This window comes from Nematolebias whitei, chromosome 4 (genome assembly GCF_014905685.2).
Source record: "Nematolebias whitei isolate Nwh7 chromosome 4, NemWhi1, whole genome shotgun sequence".
In the NCBI taxonomy this organism is placed as follows: Eukaryota; Metazoa; Chordata; class Actinopteri; order Cyprinodontiformes; family Rivulidae; genus Nematolebias; species Nematolebias whitei.
The window spans coordinates 25807675-25830839 of NC_056501.1; the positions used below are offsets into that span (position 1 = coordinate 25807675).

The following is a 23165-nucleotide window of genomic DNA, read 5'->3' on the forward strand; positions in this document are numbered from 1 at the left end:
TGTGTGTGTGTGTGTGTGTGTGTGTGTGTGTGTGTGTGTGTGTGTGTAGAAAGGAGACATAGGGCAGGTCTGATGGACCACTCTTGCACCAGTTGCAGCAAGCTGTCAGGAACTGAACAAGTGTTCCTGCAAGAAAGGCTGCAACCTACACGCTACAGCTACCCATGTGGACAATTTCTGCTTATACCTATTATTGGAACAACTAGCTATATCTTGAACTAAACATTATCCAAGGCTACTTACATTGTTATGCTGATTTTACTTACTTTAGTCATTTGGTGCTTGTTTCACAGTTTGCAAGGTTTTACTTTTATCCACTCCATCAGCCCTTCTTACATTATTTCCAGCAACTCTCCAACTTGTACTCATCTGTCCTCCACTGTGTTTTTTTTTGGATTTGTAAGTGCCATCTTACCAATCTCTCAGAAAATCAAACGCAAAACTCAGAACTTACAGCTTTATTAATTTTTTTATCGCACAATGAGTGCCGAAATCAAAAACCACTAAACTCCTTTTATTCAAAACCACTTTAAATAAAATGCACCCAAAATGTCAGGAATAAACAAACAAAATGTCATTAGACAAACCCACAGTGAAACCATAAAGGCTAGCAGGTGTGAATATTCAATTTGTGATATTTCAGCTTGAGTGTGAGAGGCTGTGTTCAGATCTTTGTGTTCATGAGGTAAACAAAGAACTTAAGCGCCAAATATCCCACTTTGGTAGTCCCAATCAGAAGCAGCGGGGGGCTTATGCCTTCTCGGCAATGAGACAGTGTTTATTTACGGAGCTATTTACGTTTATTTGCTCACAAGTAAGTAGACTTAATATGTCTGAGCGAGCACACCGTCAAAGATTTCCATGCTGGATCTGTTTCATCAGATTTCTTTGGGTGTGAACATGACTTGATGTATTTCAACACGTCTAGAATAAATAGTTTACATTTTTCCTTGAAGCAAGAGATTATTTGATTTCTCTATCATGGGTTTCCTTCTCCATGGATCAGCCTTCTCTGCCCCAAACAGTGCCCTTCATGCTATCCTGTGGTTGTGCAGCTCAGCAGGACGGCGGCCTGCACCACATCCAAGATAGCGGAAGCAGATGTCGAGGGTTTCACCCACTTGAAGGCGTTAGAGGGGCAGAGACAAGATGAAAGATGGCTACTCCGAGGCTGCAAGGGCTGGGGGTTTAATCTTGCCGTCCTTCCCGTCTTGCCCTCTTCTCCCCTCCCTTTTCCCACTCTTAATGACTATGCTCTCTTTAGCAGCATCGCCTCACTTCATGTCTCAGCTCATATTGGGCAGTGCAAACAGAAGCAGTCATGGAACAGGGAGAGAGTCCTGAATCCAAATGCCTGCCAGCGATGCCACAGCTACTTTTGGAATGTCTTTGATCAGAAGTTGCTGTAGGAAAACGACTTCCACTGGAGAAGTTCCTGTTTCTGTGATTGCCAAGGTGGTTTGACAGACATATCAAATCCATTTGCTGTAATTGAAGAGAGCTTCCTGTGTGTAACTTGGCCTGGTCTTGTGTCAAACCTGCACTCAATCCAGCAGATGGTCGACGGAGGAAGAGACTGCACAGAAAGCTTGACATGACCAGATTTATTCCTGCCTTGGTTGATGAAAGGGCAGAAGACAGACTGAGGTTTTACTATTGTTTGTCAAAAAACATATAAATTCAGCACACATAAGCTGTCAGCGGGCCAATAAATATGTATTAGAGCTGTGTGTGATGAGCCCCCACTGTGATAGGAAGCTCACAGGGGAAGGTCAGAGAGGGAGCAGAAATGAGCAGAGGCTTTATCACCCACTGAGGGAATCCACTAATTATCCACACTGGGAGGCATATGTGTCTGAGTGTACGTGTGTGCACGTGTTGACTTTGATTGATAAGACACAGAAATGATGAATAGGCGACCAGACGGTAGGTGTCATCATGATGAGGGTTAACCATTTCTGTCATTGTATTGTCTTACCCTGACGTCTTGGGCAGCGATTGATTCCTCACTCATAATCCCGATGAATTAAACGGAAGGGACGCTTGATGCAAGACAGTCGACCCGTGTGGCACATTTCATATCTGCTGTGCTTTATATTGCAAAAAAAGCAACAGATAGCCCTATCGTTATCTGCCTGTGTTTGACATGTGAGAGCCCGACACCCAGACTGTGAGCAGATCCATCAAACCGCAGCGTCGCAGGCAGATTGAGGTCATGCTGAATTATGACTAGAGCTCCAAGGTAATCACTCATTGGGCCTCTGCTCAAATGCTGTCACGATGCCCCTGCTCTCACCTCGCCACTTCAGTTTGTTGACCTCGACTGCGCTGCTAGACACCTGTTAAATCCAGGCCCTGGATTGGCAAAGAGGATGGCAGAGATAATTCACTGATAAAAAAGAAGGTGGGGGAAGTTTGACCTTATGGTGCAGAGATCACTGTATTTTAAAATAGTCACACAGACTCACACACCCCGAGGCTTGAAAAAAAAATCAAGTTTTGTTTTGACAACAACAATTTGGATAAAGTGATGATACTAATGAGACACCAGTCAGTGAATAACAACTACTGTATGGGTTTGTGTGAAGCCAGAACATCACTGAGCTGCAACTGTAGGTGACTAGTTTGAGGCACATTTACAGAGAACTGGGAATTCTTCATGTGAAATCAAACTGAACTGGAGGACATGTGCTATATATGTAATGACTGAACTTTATTTAAAAAGGAGACAATGTACAACTCAAACATAAATGTCACCATTTGATGCGCTGTGCCAGATTATAGCAAAAGCTAATTTGCATCTGCAGTCCGTATAACTTTTGTAACTTGTATAAGTAACTTCCAATAGATTGTGACTTTAGTGTGACATTTCTGCAATGTGCAGTTTTTGTAGTTGTAATGTAGTCACAAAATGTCTTATTTGTGTTTCAGTTTATTCTCTTTTGTTGTCTCCAACCCTTGACCATTTGGTTATGATAAGCTGCCAAATGCTTTTAAAGTCATCTTATAATTCTCACACTTTCTGACTCCTGGAAACTAATTTGACAATGGATAAGGATGTTTAGTTGGTGATGATAAAGAGCCATTATTGAACATTGCTTATAACATTAAACCGCTGGCATAATTCACTAAATCATAAGTAATGAGACCTATAGTTTGACTCTGCAATAAATATGCATTTCACAAAAAACGTATAGTGTAAATTATATTCAAATTCAAATTCAAATATACTTTATTAATCCCAAAGGGAAATTATTTGTTGTTATAACTCGTTATCCTCATTTCATTGAGATGTTATACATGCTGATGGCTGTAGGCAGTAAGGATCTCTTGTAAAGGTCCATCCCACAGTGGATCCTAAGAAACTGGCGGCAGATGTCGTCTGATCCGTCCACCCAGACTCTGCTGGCCTCTCGGTTTATATATATATACATATATATTTATATAAAAACCATTCACTGAATTTTACATCTAAGTGAATGACTTCAAAGCTTAGAAGCTGTCCTAACAGGTCCGTGGTGTTTTCCTAAAAAGGAATATGTCATTTTCCGTTCAGCTGCTCCCTTCTGCCGGGGTCACTTTGCAAACTCACACGAAGAATTTGGCAACTGTTTTATGCTGGATGCTCTTCCTGAAGCAACATGAGCTTGAACCTGAAGCCTCAGAATTACAATCCACAGCACTGACCACTGAGCCCTCCATAAAAGGAATATGTAAAGTGGCAAAATGCTATAAAAATTCATCTGACACACCTAAAAGCCATCCAAAGGGAGAAATAACGTGGCCAAGGGAAAATGAATTCCTCTCTTTTTTTAACACCCACAACTTCTCTCCAATCTTTTGCTCTGCTTTTCTTGCTCACTATTGAATTCTTCCCATCTCCTTGTTTTTTCTTCTTCCAAAAGGCCATGCTGAGTTGTTCCCTGCTGATTATTAGACATAAGCCTGCATTCAGCGAAGCCTGAATCCTCTGAGCCATCTTACCTCCACCATCTCTTCACTGTAAGCAAATCTCCACAGACCCGTGGACTACGCAGAGCCCCCTCCGTCGAAAACATTTCTGCTGGCAATCTAGGCTAGCACTCAGCTGAAAACACTCCATAAATGTTGCTCTGCCTTTCTTGCTGCATTTCACTCAAATTCTAATTTTCTTTCCTTGTCATTTGCTCTCTTCTTAACTTCCAGTTCATCACAAAAAGGAATAATCTTATAGCTTTTCTAAATTATGAGGATATTAAAGTTATTTAAACCCATGTGAAGAAAAATCAATGCCAGCTAGGATATTAACACTTATAAAATTTGTCTAATTGTATATTCCTGGCCACTTGCAATCTCAAAACAGGGTTAAAGCTGCTGTCTCCATGACTACAGCCTACAGGCTGAATCCACTTAAACAGAGCCTCTGGTCTGATCATGCATTAGTCCATGGGTAATTTCACATTGGTCTAGCAGCCTGAAACAACACCTACATTGTTTTTCTGTTCCATTAAAATTTCCACCAAACACCGAGCTTGTCGTCTTCAAAGACATGCAGATGTAATCTAGAAAAAGGCGAGCTGCAGACTCTACCGTCTGTGTTCTTTCCTGGTTACCATTTAACATTGTTTTCTTCTTGATTAAAGGAAGATGCTCTAAGTTCAAACACATCCGTGTGCCTCCGCATTTATCAAGTAATACCTATTTGTTTAGGCGTTGAAAATGAAAAAAATGTCATAAAATGCCCCAAGACTTATGCTTGATTGAATGCGCTATTTGCTCTCCTCTTCTTTTATGGCCTCAGATATATTATTGGTGCCTCAATCTGTTTCCTCAAAAGCAGATTTACTCAGAAAAATGTTTCAGAACAGTTGGTCTGACAGGATAGATGCCAAAGGAAATCCATCTTCCTCAAAAAAAAAAACTATTTCGCTTTGCATTGATCACAACACAGATGCGCCCTGTTGCCCATGTTGTAGAAAACGGCGAGGCTGCCGTACATTCCAGGAGGCATTGGAGCAATGTTCGAGTAAAGAGCAGTGAGTGTCTGAAACACAGGGACTGTCCTGCTTGTATTTCATCATGACCATAAAAAGACAGAGTTTGAGGGGCCAGTGTTTTTATCTACCAGTGTGAGACATGCTTCATGCCAGCCCTACATAATGTTGTTTGAAGCTGTCGGTCTTTTGCTTTAGCCTCTGTAGAGACTGCCTGCTTGCCTGCAGGCTGTGGCTTAGACCAGATAAAGAGTTTGATCCATGAGGGTGGGTGGTTGGTAGAGGGAGGGAACAAGAAAGTGGAACAGAGGAGGAAGAGAAGAGCAGAGAAGAAGAGGAGAAGGACAGTGGGGGAATGAGCAGGGGCATAAAAAATGAAGGATGTGATAGCAGAGGAGGAGAGGATAAAAATGGACCCCATTGATAGCCCGTACCCCGGTTTGAAGATCGATGAGCTTCTGAGCCCAGCGAGTGTGATATCTCCGACTAATCACAAGGTTATAACCACTGATCAATACCACACACTTCGAGGCCTCATCATCACACACGCTGACCTCCCTCTGGTGCAACACAACAGGGCCAGCGTCGCTTGTTGAACCCATCAATCAAGTTACGATTCACACCACGCCTGACTGCGGTGGACCGATTCTGGATATTATATTGGCTATGGACTGGCGTGAGCGACGATATCAAGAGATTTCTGATTTGTATATTTGTTGTGATTCACAGTAAAGCAGAATAACCTGAAATTTAAAACAATATCCTTTTGGATTGTTTAGGGTGGCTGTGGCTGAGTGGTTAGAACAATTATCCTCAAATGGGAGAGTTGGGGGTTCGATTCCACAAGCAGTCACATGCCAAAGTGTCCCTGGGCAAGACACTGAAGCCCTCATTGCCTCTGATGTGTGTCCCATCAGTGTATGGATGTGATAAAACGATTAATGATTGTAAAGATCTACTAGAGTGCTGTATGAAGGGTAAATGAGGACACAGACTGTAGTGTAAAGCACTTTGAGTATCTTGATAAGATAGAAAGACGCAATATAAGTACAATCCATTTACCATTTAAACTTTTTGATGCTTCTGCATTGTATTCTCCAATACAACAAATTGGATCTGGCATTCTCAGCCGAATAATGCTGCCTTTTATTTGAGCATCCCATGTGATTAAGTTATGGAGTCCTGAGGGAGAAGCAGAAGCATAAATACACACATGCCCAATCTTTACTACAGGCCAAACACATCTCTTATGACTCTTAAATGAAGGTTGGGGTGGCTTTTAAGCACTTTCTTGTGCTTGTCAGAAGCTGGAGGAGCATGTGGGAATGTGTTTAATGGATGAAACAATGACAGCATGCCTACCTTTTTTTAAGCTGACATTTTCAAAGAAAAAAAATGCAACAATATTTTACTGTTATTAGGGCAAAATGTTTCTTGGAGCTAAATGAACAAAGAACATAAGAACTCATTGAACAATATTTATTATTGACCTCAGGCACATCTAAACCAGTAACACTACCAGTCCGATCAAGAAAGCACATCAGAGCCTCTACTTCCTCAGGCGGCTGAGACGAGCTGGTCTGGGAAGCTCAGTCCTCACCTCCTTCTACAGGTGTGCAGTGGAGAGCATCCTGTGCTCCAGCATCAACGTTTGGCATGGAGGCTGCACAGCTGCAGAAAGAAAAGCTTTGCAGAGAGTGGTGAAGGCTGCACAGAAGATGTTGGAGTCAGCTTCCCCACCATCACAGACATTTACACCTCCAGATACAGGAAGAGAACCACCTGCATCATGAAGGACCCCACTCACCCAGCACACACTTTTTATCCCGCTACCCTCAGTCAGGAGGTTGCGGAGCATTAAATGTAGAACCACTAGACTGAGGAACAGCTTCTACCCTGAGGCTGTTAGACTCATAAGTCCCTAACCAGGATTATCAATGAAATGCTATTTTAATTGGAGATTTGTCACTTTTTGCAGCTGATCATCCATGCTGCTGATTTCTTACCCATAAGCTGCTGTATTCATACCCATCTGCTCACAACAGACTCATGTTCATGCTGCTCTTTAATACACCATATTATATTATATTATATTATATTATATTATTGTTTAGTGTATATCTTAGATATACTGTTTCTTTTTATAGTTTATATTTTTGCTATTTTGGGTGTAACTGGGACCTTGAGTAGGTACACACTTTTGTTCCAACTCATGTACCACCTGTGATGTGAATGACAATAAAGTCACCTTGCACCTTGAAATGCTGGAGCCTGTGAAAAGCAGAGAATGCTATCTCTCTGTCCTTCTAGTCCTGTTTTTTTTTTTTTGTCCTGCAGTGTTTCAGGTAGCCTTCACTAAACTCACTCAACACTGTGTACACAAAAAAAGTAGCAGCAAACAACGTCAGTGAACCTTGACTGGTTGTTGATGTGAAAAATTTAGAGAATAATGAGTTATTACAGGGTTATCTTTGTGCATCTCCATGTCAGGACTGTGTAAGTGCCTCTGCTAATCTTATTAAGTGAGACAGGTTGTTAAAGATGTTTTCTGATTTCCACCCTCTCTTCTCCTACTGGGACCACAAATAGATTTCAGATCAGTGTGGTGAGAGGAGATGATTAGTGCTTTTAGCTTGCACAGAAACTGGATTTTGCTGGAGAATTGTGTGGCTGCTAAATGGTAGCAGTTTTCAAACACATTTGATGTAGTTTATGACCCATCAGCAGCTCAAAAACCTGGTTGACTTCTATAGATATGCAGGGACTGGAGACAAAAATTGCAAAACTTCAAAGCAGCAATCTTCACAAGTGCATGAAAGTTTCAAAAGTAAAACTTTACTGTTAAATGTCTAGCATTTATTGGAATAATGCATATTGACTAAGATCATCTTATAGTGAGATATGACAAATTTAAAAGTGTTTTGGCTGAATTTTGAAACTACTGTTATGTGCTACCTATCAGAGCTTGCCTTGGAGTAGAGCTGTCATTTCTAACTTGAACCCGGAGCCCGGCCCAACCCGACCCGGATTCAGACCGGGCCGATCCCTAATAATGTGCTTAATGTGGGGGCCGGGTCGGTGTCGGTCTTTTGACTGCGTCAGCGGACGCTCGCAGCTGACGATCCAATATATGGTAACATGGCTTGCCATACTATCACCTGCTACACGCGGCCATTTGACCACACGCTGACCGGCCTTGAAAGAGGTAAAAAGTTCAGTTAAGCTTCAGATGGACTACTGCCAGCGAACCATCAGCCCAAATGGACGTTCATTCAGCCGCGGCACTCAGCGGACGCATGCGACCGATGACCCAAACAGGTGAGATCACAAAATATTCGACATGTCAGAGCAGAGTTTAATGCAGGCAGAAGCAGGGGAAGCATTTTGTAATGCGCTTTGACCAACATGAAATGACAAACACCCCCTCAGCTCCGATCTATCGCCCCTTTATTCAGCCGCGCACGTCTGCTGACCAGCAGTCAAAGCTTAATTAAAAATGTCTGTTTTTTTTCAGGTTCGGACCTGTAATTCCTGTTTGTCAGATCGGTTGGGGTTCGTAAATGATGGCTATGGGCTGGGTCAGGGTCGGGTTGGATTTTTTGGCCCAAATGCAACTCTACCTTGGCGTATGTGTTGCGATTGACCTTCAGCTACTACAACACCAAACAATACATCCGTTTCTGTAAAACTGACTGCATGATAGCCATTTTTGATTAAGGACAACTACTGGTAACTGTGGTGGCTTTTTGAACTGGATCATCTTCAAATGTTAATGAGTTGTAGATGTACAGCTGCATCTAATAATTACTTTCCAATAATTAAATTTTGTTTTATACTCCCAGCTTATACCACACCAGAATTGTAGCCAAATTTCCACAAAAGTTTTTGCGTTTTTAGTTTGTTTTCAGCAGTTCACGAGATATTTTGCTAACAAACAGATATGCACTGTACTGTAGGCAAAACTGCTTTTTGCAATTAGATGTAATGTAGGAATCAACCCTATAAGGTGCACACAATTATTTAAATTCAGCAATAAAATGTTAAAGGGTGGGAAGCTTCTACTTTTAAAATGTGTTTGTTCGACTAAAAAGACCAATGGAACTCAATTTGGTCCAAAGAGAGCCAGCGAGGGCACACATATGTCTGTGAAAGACAAATTAATCTAAAGGCTGGGCACCATGCTCCCTCTGAGGAGAAAAGAACTAAAGAGAGAGTGACAGATGAAGAGAAAGAGACCCTGGTCTATGTGTTTAAGCGCCTGAGTCTTGCAGAAGCAAATTAGCTGCGAGCTGTATGGGGTACGGAGGTGAAACTGAGATGGATACGCACAGCCTTGTCTAAAAACAGGACGTGGGTGGAAACTTACTGCTTACTCTGGCCCTTTTCACCGACTTCCAAAACCCACTTGCTTACAAGCCTTTAAGCTTGTTTCAGATAGAAAATGTCCCTGAACCGACTGAGGTTTGCATGCACACAAAACAAATGTGCCTAGTGTTCATGCATACACACGCTGGCCTTGCCACATGCGTGCATCCTCCAAACATAATTCCTTTCTCCAAGAAAGTCAAATCCGATTCTGGCCTGAGAATACCAACAGGCATGTGTGCTATACAGCACACTCCCACACACACACATGTGAAGTTCAGGAAGCTCATTAGGCACCACACACAGAGCACCTCGTGGGCAGCAACATCAACAACTCTTTTAATCTAAACCACCATTAATGATCCAGAACTAGAGGATACTTTTGAAAAAGAAAAAAAAAAAATCACCTTCTAGATGTGCTGTAATTCCAACTTGCCTTGAGAAATTATAGCATTTTTTCCAACGTTGAAAGACTTGTCCTGCTAAGGATGCCTCCTGAGGTCAGTGGTCGCAACAGCAGAGGCGTCTGGGCTGATTAACTATTACACCATGCATGATTGTACCAGGCTGGGTGCTAGCTCCAGCAGCGTAAACATATTCTTCTAGCTGTGCCTGTGTCACTCTGTGTGTTCCTCTGACACCACTCCACCCTGCTCTGCCTGTTGTGCCAGTAGCCCTGCAGCCAGAAGCCACACATGCTTTGTTTAATTCAAGGCGGCGCACCATGCAAACAAAAAGCAACAAGAAAAACTAGAGGGATACAAGTCTTTCTCTCTTTTTCCTCTTCATAATAAAGGAAAAGTTCAAATGATCTCAAGTTGGGTTCTGTGAAAAAGTATGAACAATTAACATCTTAGCTGTAGATGACCTCAGTTTGGAAGAATGGAGTTTAGGTCTGACTATAAAGAGTGTCTGTTAAAAGTGTTGAGCCCCTCGGCTGTTTTACCCTTTTAATCATTTTATAAATTTGTCATTTTATAAATTAATTAATATAAATGGGCCTTTGACAAACATACAAACAATTTTTCAATGACAAAGTGAAATAACATTTTGACAAAATAATGTTAAATAAATGAAAATATGCCATGTAGAATCAATGACATTCACTACTATAAAGTGTATATCCTAATTCAACTCAGAGAAAAGATCATTGAAAAGTACAAGTCAGAGGACGGACACTAAAGATGGTTATATAAGTGATTTTATGTAAGTAGAATTTTAAACATAAACACTAAATTTGTTGGTAATTAATCAAATTTTCTTTAATTTTTTTAGTTCAAGCCTAAAATTGTTGCATGTTTTTGCCCAAAATTAACCATGCCTGAACACTTTTGACACATGGTGAATTTAAGATTATTTGCATTAAGACCTGCAGCTGGAAAACTCCCCAATGAAACAAGGGGTTCAGATACAGAGACATGTGCTGTTGCTAATCCTGCTGCCTTATATTTCTTCATTCTCTTTGGTTCAGCAGATCAATGAATCTATTTGAGGGGGAAGGACACATTCTGTCAGAAAAGCTGACCATAATATCTTATTTACAATCCTTTTAAAATAAACTATAATTACAATAATTAAAAGTTGGAATGCTCATAGTTCTGTCGGAAGTAGGGGTGAGTGAAAAGCAACCACACGGGAAAAGCATAGTTTAAAAACCCATTTAGCATATCACTACCAGGTGCCAGTCTAAAAAAACAAACAAAAAAAACCCAGTTGTGATGGTCGCTAATTTATATATTTTTTGCCCATTTTAAATGGACTGTACTTAAATGGAATGCCTTTCTATCCAACCAGGATACTCAAAGCAACACAGCACAATCTGTGCCCTCTTTTATTTACTCCCATCCACAAACATTCATACAGCACTCTACTGCACCTCTACAAGACTAATCTGAGTAAGTCATCTTATAGAGACTAATCGGTGCTTTAGATCACATTTGAACAACGATGGGACGCACATCGAAGGCAATGAGGGGTTCAGTGTCTTGCCCAGGGACACACTGGTCGAAGCAGATGGCCGCTCGTCCTGAGCCTGGATCTGATGTAGGGGTGTAAATCACCAGCTTTACCACGATACGATATTTTACTGATTTGTTTGTATGACGATACGATTTTTCTTGATATCACAAAGTCTGTCACGATACGATTTCGATTCGATTCGATTCACAAGTCTGCGATCGATATATTGCAATATCAAATGCCCAATTCATTTACATATAAATAAATTTACAAAAACAATTCAAATATGATTTAACCATTTTATTTCTGTTATTACAAGCACCAGGCATTTAAATAAAAAACATTTTTAGTTAATGAAAAATAAAAATAAATGACCTGTTCAGTATAGTCTCACATTTTTTTAAACCAGTTAATTTAAAAGTGCCCTTATTACCTTTCAGTTATAAAGAAACAAAAATAGATATTGAGCTTACATAACATGGCTATCAATTCCAAGTTTCTTCTTCAGGTGAACGACAAAATTTGTTGTTTCCCGAGTATTTTAAGTCACACTGGCACCTGTTGCATACGACAGGAGTTTTGTCTGTTGAGCCGTCCTTCTGCTGGAATCTAAAATAAAGTGTTGATTTAAATCCAGCAGGAGAGTGAATTTCATTATCTGTGTTTTCTGCCTCGTCTGCCATGTTGCTGAGGCGGCCGCAGAGCGCAGCCGCGCACGGAAATGGTGACACAGACGTGCCTTGGGAATTTCAAAATAAAAGCGTATTCTAAAGATGACGATATGAATCGATGTTTTAGTTTCGCCACGATATAATTGAATCATTAGTCATTTAATCAATATATCGATTTAAATCCATGTATTGTTACACCCTTATTCTGCTGGAGGTTTCTTCCTGTTACAGTATAAGTTTTTTTCTTCCTTTCCACTGTTGCTTTTGTGCTTGCTCAGGATGGGAGACTGCGATGAAGAGAAGATTCAACACAATCTGATGTCTTCCTTAGATAGAAAACTTCTACTAATTGGCTTTTTGTGCATGTGAATGTTTCTGTACAGTGTCCTGACACAACTTCTGTTGTGACTTGGCACTTTATGAATAAACTCAATTGAATTGACGTGTACTGTATATTGTTGGAATCAAACCTCCGACTCTCATTGGAGGACAACTGCTTTAACCACACAGCCACAGCCGCCCAATACAACATTTTAACTAGACTTTGATTAGTCAAATATCACTGCCCATGTCTTAAAAATGCAATTCTAAATAAAGAGTGATATAATTAAATAGTTTTAAAAAAATTGATTAAAGTTGTTTTGAAGATGACAGCATTCTTCTTCGGTGTTAGCATCACTCCGAAGAGTTCAGCTTTTTATTCTGGTCAGAACTGAAGTCATTCATACAGCTATATAAAACAGGTAAGTTAGTAATTGGCCACAAACTTCTCAGAGAACCTCACTTCAAAAGATCCCCTTTAAAGATCCGAGAACAAAACTTGGGTTTGAGACGTGACGTGAACCCCTCACCTGACTGTGGAGTCACCTGCTTTAAAGGAAAGCAGCTGGTTGTGTGAATATATCGATTGCGTTTGTGTGCATCTGGTTGTGTTGAGAGGAGACGTGTTGAGAGAAAAACAGAGGCGAGATAGCAACACTGTCACAACAGCCCATCCCTGGAGAGCACTGTGTCCCTGCCTCATGTTTCATACTGTAAAGCCCCATTGAGTCAATTACTGTGGCAGGCGCTTTAGCCACGGCGGCCACTTACTGTAAGTGGACGTTAAGACAATTGGGTTATGAAATGTTCTGTCGTAAAAATGGCTTGGAAAAGTTCCACTGACAGTAGCGGGCTCCATTTGAACAAATCAACTAGAAATCCCCAAGAATTAAGAGCTATTTGTGCTGCAACTCTGAAGTCAGCAGTCAGAGGATCAGCCCAATGAAACGTTTTGTTTTTCTTTTGGTTGGAAAATGCTGTTTTGCTGAGACGTATACTTCAGTAACAAAGATTAAAAATGTGTTGACTAGAGCCTTCATCAATCTGAGACCCTTCATATCCCCCCCCCACACACTTCTTGAAACCAAAGCATGCTGACTACACATTTGTCTACAAACTATAGGAGATATATCTTGGCAAGACAAACAGTTGCGTGGATGAACTGAGCTGCAGACATCTATCATGTATCTCACAGTGTTGCACATGAAAGACGAGGGTGAGGAAAAAGGGAAGGTCATGGAAGGATAACAAAAGAGCAGAAAGAAGAGGAAAAATTTGATAAGACTCTTAAAGTTCCTCAGTGTGTGCAAGTGTTCCTAAGGGAATATTCAAGACAAGCACAGGCTTTGTGCTTAGGAAAATGGCGCCCTGCATGCTAACTGTGACTTTGCATTCATTGTGAGGGAGGCACAAGCATCAGAATGTATTGGGTGACTCATGCGAAGATTTCAATCCCTATTTCATCTTAAATAGGCACTTTTGAGCATGAGGGTTTTGAGCGATTTAGCAGAATTAAAATTCCCTACATTTCCTTCCAGAACGAGTCAGAAACATAATTCAGGTTTGAAAAAAAAAAAAAAAAAGGAAACAGAAAATGTCTGCTTTCCTCTTTACCCTGACCAATCAGGTCAATGCCAGGCAAGCCGAAAACATTACATTTCATTTATCGATATGTTTTTGTCCTTTTATTTTCCTAATACAGTCTAAAGCCAGAACAACTCCATTTTAAGCTTTTGGGAAGAGTTGTGCTCAAAGCATTTTCATTTAACCATTTTTGCAGCTCTGCCACCCCTTCATAGGGTCATATTGGCTCCTGATGCTCTGCAACTGTGAGTAAATAAATGCTTGTGTATTTGATTTTAAACCCGTGATAAAATCTAATTTCTCTCAGCTCAGTTAGAGATATTGCTCGCCCATACAGATTCACATATCCTAGGCCACATCTGGCAGGCTTAATGAAACATACATGAACTTCAGAATATCCTGATATGACTATGGCCTCATTATTTCCTCCAGTTTACAACACAATTGTGTTCCTTGCGAGGTGTTTGATTGTTGGGTATTTGATGCCAGTAGTGACATTTGCTCTGATATTTACCAACTTTATGAAGATAAACTTGGAGTGACATCCATCTTACTTGAGACTGAAACGTGACAGTTAATTTCAGTCACTGGTGAAGCAACAGATAACAAATTGATAGTGTCACATACTGTAATGGATTATAGAGTTGAGCGATAATATTGTTATATGATTTACAGGGTATTGCTCTGACAAGTCTGCAGCAAATTTAATCCTGACTGTGCAGAAATACTGTAAGTTAATACTAGTTAGGTTTGAGTATGAAGAGTACTTCCTCAAAACTCTTCATGCCTTCATGCTACGTAGCAGAATTATCGCCTGCTGCAGAAAGGCAAATGGAGGGTGACAATGCTTTTGCTTGTGTCTGTGTGCTATTTTGTCAGCCCTGTTAGCAAAATATTTCATGGCGTTCTAATTGGACTTTAAAGAAACTGTCAGAAAGTAATCACTGTATGCACGTTTGATCACAACACAGTCGATTTTATAGAAACTGAGCTAAAATCTGGTGGGCTACCAGATTAGAAACACTCACATGACATACTCCAAGTACTAACTAATCGCACGAGATCTGTGTTTAAAACCCAAGCGTTAACTATTGGAGTCAACTACTTCTGTCTGTTAGCAACTTGGCCCATGAACCACTGGATGGAGGTGAACAAAACCTTCGGAAAGTAATCATTTGATGTACATCTACAACTGATGGAAGTTTTTGAGTCAGCTTGATTGAAGAAAACACAAACTGTTATAACTCAGTCAACTCTATTGATAATGAGCTAAAGTCTGCTGTCTATGTGGTACATGTGGTGGAACAAAACTGTGTACACAGGGTCCCAGTTACATCCAACAGAAGTATAAATTGTAAAGAAAAAAATTATACATGGTTAAATGCCAAGTGTAACCTATTTCCGTAGTACTTTTAAGGTGTGTCAAATTTACAATAATCATGTGTAATTTGTGCATCTTGGTCGTGCACTGGACTTCGTTCAAATGTACCAAAGAACTACAGGTTTGCACATATCGTATTGCATTCTTGATTTGTTGCAAGACCTGTAGAATTTGCTTGTACAGGACCAAGGTCCTCCACAACCAGTCTGCAACCTTCTATGTTGCTAAACTCATGCAAGTGATGTCAAGTGTCAAGCCTGGTTTGGTCAAACATTTCTCCATAGACTGTCTGTAATGTCACTTATGATGGGTTGTGAATGAGATTTAAGAGAAAACTGCAGGAAGCATAGTGCATTTTAAAGGATAAACACAAAGTTAGCCGCCAGCTTAAAGACACAACTCGCTCACTTCATTACCAATCTGCAACCTGGTCAGTTTCACGTCACAAAGTGACTTTAAAGTGATTAAAGTCTTTAATGTCAGAATGTCTTATAAATTATGTTACACAAATCTATCAAAACATGCCCTCACAGCTTATATTGCAGCAGCTGCTACAAGTTGAAGGGAAGAAGTAAGAAACACAAGTTAGAAGCCTTGATAAAGTTAATGTTGAGCAGCCTGTTTAAATAAAAATACTCGTGTGATGGAGGTGGCGGGACACACAATCAAAAATGATCAGAACCAGAGCTGACTAGATACTGTAGAGTGTCTGCAATTCATGAAGATGATAAGAATATAACACTTGCCTCCCCTCTGTGTGAGCTAAGCACACCTACGGATCGGGTCTCCAGCTGGACAGTTTGCACAGACCTGGTTGGGTCAAAACTGAAGTAGGCCAAAAAAATATTTTAGTAGTAACGTGTTGACATTTTGCTCAAACCATTAATTTATTTGCCATGTACGTCTGTAATGCACTAGCAGTGAAAAATATAACTTATCTGTTTTATCTAAGAAAGTAAGGTTAAAATGTATCGAGCCCTTAAAAAGCCCTGGATTACATGCAGTGATAAGGCATCACAAGCATCTATAGGCAGACAGCAATACTGTATACTGAGGTGTAGTTTGACAGCTTATTGATATTAAGAAAATGGACACAGCCTAACTCTAATGGACAAGTAATTAATATCTACACTTCCACATAGTATTCAATGTGTCATACTGAAATCAAGAGGTAAAAATATGGAGCCTCTCAATGTTTGCCCACAGTGTCAACCTCATTTCTATTAACAAGCACTATATGCAGGACTGTACATTCTCTTCTTACTGCAGCTCTCCAGCCAGCTTCAGTTTTGGCAGGACAGGCAGTGATGTATTTTTACCTCCAGTCCTTTCTGTCAAGCTCTGAAAAGGCCAAATGAGTAGTGGTGGACAGTTCCTCCACCACCTCAATACCTGGAATTGTGTTGGCTGCTTACAGTGGAGTGACGGTGCAGGGAGTAAAACACAGAGTGACAGGCCGAGGTCCCGGCACAAGGGCAAAGAGCTGTGAGCTGAGCTATGGTGAGCCTCTGTCCTGGCAGACTCATTCACTATTTATTTGCACATGCATGTGTGTTTGTGTGTGTGTGAGCAGGCTGGTTGTCCTCACTACTCTCCCTCTCGCTCTGTTTGCACACGTTGTTTGGGACCTTGTGGGTATACATCCATCTGCATTCTGGTATAATTTCAGAGCTGCTCCTAGACTTGTGCCTCACGACGGTAAGAAAGGCATTCAATAGCAGCCTTTCTTTCTGCCTCAGCAGTCACACTTCAGATTATCGGTTCTTTTACATTCAAACTCGTCTGTAGGCACGACACAGAGAGAAATAAAAAGGGGAGGAAAAAAGCATCTCGGTCACGTATAAGAGTGCACGATTTCCAGTCTCGTGTTTTTGTCCTTTTCTCCATGGTTACATGTCATTCATTGCAATCACTGTTTCCAGATTGTTCTCTATACTCTCTTTTCTCTGTTGTTCCTCGTGCAGCCAGTGCCAGCAGGCACATGACTGCAGCTACATAAAATACTCTAAAGAAAGAAAATATGTGGACTTACTTGTATATATGCACTGTGTGTTTGTGTGTGTGTGTGTATGCATGTAGGCAGACAGAGGCTAGTTAAGCATTCGGGGTGGATGGGGAGTTATTTACCCAGGACAAACATTAATGCCAGTCAATCTCATTCATTTGATCCACTGTCATGTGTTCCAAATGAATATCCATCCATCCATCCATCCATCCATCCATCATCTTCACCGGCATCGTCCTTTTTGGGTCATGGGGGTCAATGGTGCCCGTGTCCAGCAATCACTGTGCGAGAAGCGGGGGGCACCTTGGACAAGTTGCAAGTCCATCACAGGGACATATAGAGACAAATGAGACAAACAACCATTCACTCTCTCACTCACACCTAGGGACCATTTAGAGTTACCAATAAGCCTAACATGCATGTTTTTGGTTTGTGGGAGGAAACTGGAGTACCTGGAGAAAACCTATGCAAGCACTGAGAGAATATTTGAACTGTGGCGACCTGCTCGCTGAGAGGAGGCAGCTCTACCAACTGCACCACGATGCTGCCATACATTATATACTGCATGTGGAATGTTTGCCTGAATGCATCAGTGCACTTTTAGGCCACACGTTGGCATACTTGATCTTAGCATCAAACAAATACAAAGATAGCAACTAAAATCACATTTGACAAAAATCTCACATATCTTGAGATTTTCACTTTCCTTTATGTTGCTGTTGTTGGGATAAAAGCAAATGTAATGCATGAACACAGACATAACAACAGTTAAGCACAGTAGTGGTGGGGTGATGATGTGGGGTTCTTCTGCAGCTAAAATACTTTAGAGTTTTGCTACTGACCATAAATCTATTTGAATAGAAAATAGTTCATATGTGAGACAATGTGTTAATTGAACAAGACAAAAGCATATTTAAAAAAAGCAAAAGCCTTGAGCGATTACATTTTAAAACTAAAAACGGATGTTTAGAATGATGAAATGTTGCTGTTTTTAGTAACATCCTTTTCTTATTGTAGGTGTCAAAAGACCTCAGGGCAAACATTTTGTAGACTCTTAGTATTTATGTGCCTAGAGACCTCATGAGATGTGTTAACTATCTGAAAGTACTGTATTTATTAACACAGATACATTTTTCAAAGGTCAAGGTTTAATTTTACATCAGTGTTGCACATTTTTTAATGTAAAATAGCAAATAAATGTAAAAAGTCTGATGGTACAATACTGCTCATTGTTGCCAGATGGAAGTAAACAATAACATAGTTTATTTTTTAAGTAATAATTTACAAATTATTTGACTAAAATACAGATTTATTTACCATTGATTTTCTCAAACAACCACTGAGTCATCTCCATGACAACTGAACAAACTCCTTCTGCTGAACGTTTAATGGTACCAGTGGAGCTGAAGGATTCTGAAATGATTAAAACATTTAATCTACATAACTTAAACTACTTACAATTAGGAAAACAATATTTTTCAACATCACAGTAATAATATATTAGCAATGTTTACTGTAATATTATTGGCTGGCACATTGACATTTTAATAAGAAATAAGACATGCCAACATAAATGCATGGATGTGAGTGTTCAAAAATGAGGTGAGCTTTGGAGTATCAAAGGAGGTGTCTTTCAGATGTTTCTCATTTTATTTTAAAAATACTGCAAATTAATTCAGTTTAGCTATGATTTTTGTTGTTTCTCTGCCGCTTAGATCAGTTGCTTCCTGAAAGTGGAAGCAACGGGATGCAAAGTGAGAACCAGAGATCCTTCTTCCCAGCAACACTCAGCTCATCCTTAGGTTGCTGGTGTTAATGGCCATACCACCCTGAACTCGCCCCATCTCGTCTGATTTCGGAAGCTAAGCAGGGTTGGGCCTGGTTAGTGCTTGGATGGGAGACCGCCTGGGAATAACAGGTGCTGTAAGCTTTATAGGGACTGCTGTGGTGTAAAGGTAGAGCAGCTGACTTGGGACCAGAAAGTCACAGGTTCAACTCCCTGCCATGCTCACATGTCGTGGTGTCTCTGAGCAAGACACCTAATCCCTAACTCTTCCCCGGGTACTTACATAGCTGCTCACTGCTCCACCTGGGTGTATCCCAGGTGTGATGGGTTAAATGCAGAGAACTAATGTCATCATTGCATGGGAGCATACAAAGATGACAACGCATAGCACTTGCTTCTTCTCTTATTTCTTCTCCTTCTGGGGATCCCAATGTGTTTCCATGACACAGTCCCTCTCCTCCTTTTGTTGTTGAGGAGCAGCAGCATTACTTCGAGCTCCCCACCAAATGACAGCACTCCACCTTCTATCAAATGCTGAGCCTGGCCACTCCATGGAGAAACTGCGTTTTAGCTGCTTGCATATGGATCTTGTTTTTCTGGTTAAGATAAATACTTCATGACCAGGTGAGGGTTGGAACATAGACTGCCCAACCAGTAAAATTTAGCTCCATCTTACCATCACTAGTAAAAAAAACAAAAACAAACTGGAGCATCAAACTCCCATGACTCTTCTAGCATTGCTGCCTTCTTGGTATTTATCCAAGTACAGACAATTCCATACATGAAAATGTGGCCTGATAATTGACACTTCCATAAAAAGAGTCCACTTTGTTGTTCTTAGTGTTGCAAAAGCTTTTCTCATTTGGAAAACACCTTCTGAAAAAGAAAAAAAAAGATGTTAAATGTACTCACACACACCAGTGTGAGTATTCCCATTCCCATGTTCCACGTGACAGCCGAGTGTACAGATGATGTCATTGCCTGAGATCGGCCTGCAGCGTATCACTTCTACCACACGCTGACTTACTTCAGTCCCTCACCACAAAGCAGTGCATGTTGTTTATCAGCGTTTCCACATGAACAATGGTACCACTTTGTGCCTGTGTTAATTCAGTCAAGTACTTCCATGGTAACATGTTTTCCTGTTTGAATTTTAATCAAACACGGGCCATCCTTTCTCTGCCAGGGATGTGTTTTTGGCTGTGTGGGGGGAGGGAGGTACGGGGGGCGGGGGACAGGGTTGGCTCTGATCTGTTGCAGTTTCAATGAATGGCATCAGATATTCACAACGCCACCTCGTATGTCTCAGCTTTCCACCCTCCCTGCCAGCTTCATCAGTTTGTGCACAGAGAATTAGACTTGTTTCTGACAAATTACGACCACACAATCTACATTGTTTGAATAATTTAACATCTTACTGCTTTGGGGGGAATATAGAAAAAAAGTACACTCACCTGTCTGTCCTCTGGGATTTTGTTATCTTGTTTCTTTCTTGTAGCGAGGAACACGATTTGATACGGCAGATGCTGGTGTCTGCCTCCGAGGAGAACCTCGGTACCCATGTGCCTCCTGTCTCTCCCTGAGGATCAGGGTCAAAGGGCGACAAGGGCTGGAAACATGGCGGATCTACAGGGACGGTTTTCTCTGTACAGCTTTTTAATAGAGGCCAGAGGGAGAGGAGAAGTAGGAGAAGCTCAGCTTATAGCACAGTGGCGCTGTTTCACAGTCTCCCTCTCCGCTCTTAATGAGCATTCTATTAGCAGCTAGGGGACAGATTTAGGCAGTTAAGCATACGGAGAAGGCTGGCTAACAAAGCAAGTGGTTAGCTAAACAGCTGTTATGTCTCTGCAGCCACCTCCCATCCTCGTCTAATGAAGCCCTCACCGATGAGCAGGAGTCCCGGGACATGCCGCACAACAGACACAGACACCCAAACATCTAGTCTCAGTCACTCCCATCCCTCATAAAAGTCTGCGTAGAGCATCACTTCACCGATAGGACAACCAAGGCTCCAATTAGATAGTGGCTCTGAGGGGAGCCCTAAGAATAGCTCACTGTGCGAGTACAGACATTTTTATGGGCGCTTCGCACTGCTGTGCGTTTGGAAAGTAAACACTCCTTGCATAATGTTCTCGACAGGAGAATGGCAGAAGCAATAACGTGTTTTATAATAGATAAGAAACAAATTACGGCGGAAGATATTTTTCTTCCATTATTTTGGTGAAACGATCCCTTATGTTTCACCATTCTCTTCAGGGGGAGAAAAGTGTTCACAGTGGTGGCCATCAATCAAGATTAGTGACGTGCCATATGGGTTTGTCAGCATCTAGAACACTGCAGAAGATGCTTGAACCAGGAAAAACCTTTGCTTTAACAGGAGGCGATGCTTCAAGAGAGATACATGTACTTTACGAGTCAGTATTACAATTACTGCATTCAGCATGATTGGTATTTTTACGTCAGTGTTTAGTTTGAGCTGAGCTTGAAGATAAAACAAATGTGTAGGTGAAGATTGGTGCGTGCTTTAAATAATGATTTGTAGTGAATATGGCAATGAATCACAATTTGAACAGAAAGTAATCATTGGATGTGCATCTAGACTGACTTTAGGAGCCAACTTAATTCAACATGGCTGCCACAGCTAACTGATACTTGTAAACATAAAAAATCACTATAACAGTCAATAAATATATTCAGCCAAAGTTGGTGTGGTGGTGTCTGAGTATCATTTACAACACATACTTGAAGTGCTATCACATCACACAACGCCTTGCAATATTGTAACTTTGCATATTGGGGTTGACCAAAACAGCTTTAACTTCTTTTTTTCTTTCTTTTCTCTAAAACTAAGATCATCTTAAAACTGTGGCATGAACGATGATGGGAACTATGCTTTTTTTCAAGGAATGCTAAAACTTGTTAAATTTAAAAATGTCCTCATGCACACTCAGCCACACGGATTCTTCTTCGCCATTTTGCTCTGTTTCATGTATAGTCTGGATCATATCCATCCATCTCTTCTTCTGCCGTCCCCTGCTTCATTAAATGAAAACTTCTGCATTTAATAGCCTTTTCACCTTGTTGTCATCTTCCATTTGCTGCACATGTCCATACCATCTCCTTCTTGATTCCTGTATCTTATCCTCGATGCCATGACAAGCGTTTTTCTGATATCGTCATTTCGCCGTCTATCCTTGAGGGATACTCCAAGAATCCCACGTAACATCTGCATTTATGTGCTTTCTATGAGTTCCTCTTCCTTTCTCTTTAAAGTCCGTACCTCAGCTCCACAAAGCAAGATTGGGCACACCATCATCTTTTACACTTTCCCTTTAATATGAATCAGCATCCTTTGGTCACAAAGCACTCCTGTCAGCTCCTTCCATTTTTGCCACACCGCACCAATTCTGAATTTAACGTCTTCGTCACTGCTTCCTTTGGCATTCATAACCGACCCCAGATACTTGAACATTTCGACCTGCTTCAGTACATTTCCTCTATTATCAGTAATTGTTAAGGTCTCGTTAGCTTTTGAGCAGATCATGATCTTTGTTTTGGCTGTGTTTATTTTCAGACCTTTTCTCTCAAATGCCTGCTGCCATGGTTTGAAACCATCTTAGAGATTAACTTCTGAATATCCAGGCACAACTAGGTCATCTGCATTCAACATAGTTTTCTACATTTGCCTTATAATCTAGCTGTTTTTGCTACTTTTTTGCCATCTTATTTTAATTTGTAAAAAAAAAAAAAAAATCTGTATGCCTCTTTTATGATTGTCTATTGTTGTCATTGTTATCAACTGTTGTCATCACTCTTTGTTGAAATCAGGTCTCTCTTGTAAATGAGTCCTTGAGGCTCAATGGGATTAACCTGTATAAATAAAGGTTGAATGAAAAAAAAAATCCCATAGCACTTCTCTCCTAATAGGCTCAGTAACTGCGTCCATCACGGCAATAAAACCAGTGAGCTGAGATATGAACCCTGATGAACGCCAGCTTTAATCTCAAATGCTGTTGTGTTGCCTTTGCTAGTTCTGATTGTTGTTTTAACACCTTCGTACATGGAACTAACAATCCGAACTAGCTCAATGCATGCTCAATAATCCAGGTCAATAACAAGG

General features: G+C 40.8%; 1 protein-coding gene and 1 pseudogene across 9 annotated transcripts in view; one reads left to right on the plus strand and one right to left on the minus strand.

Moving 5' to 3' along the window:
• The window catches only part of nlgn3a (neuroligin 3a), a 154008-nt gene that overhangs the window by 24544 nt on the left and 106299 nt on the right, over window positions 1–23165 (minus strand). The gene's annotated exons all lie outside the window — the stretch shown is intronic.
• LOC119409190 lies at window positions 19071–19189 on the plus strand (annotated as a pseudogene).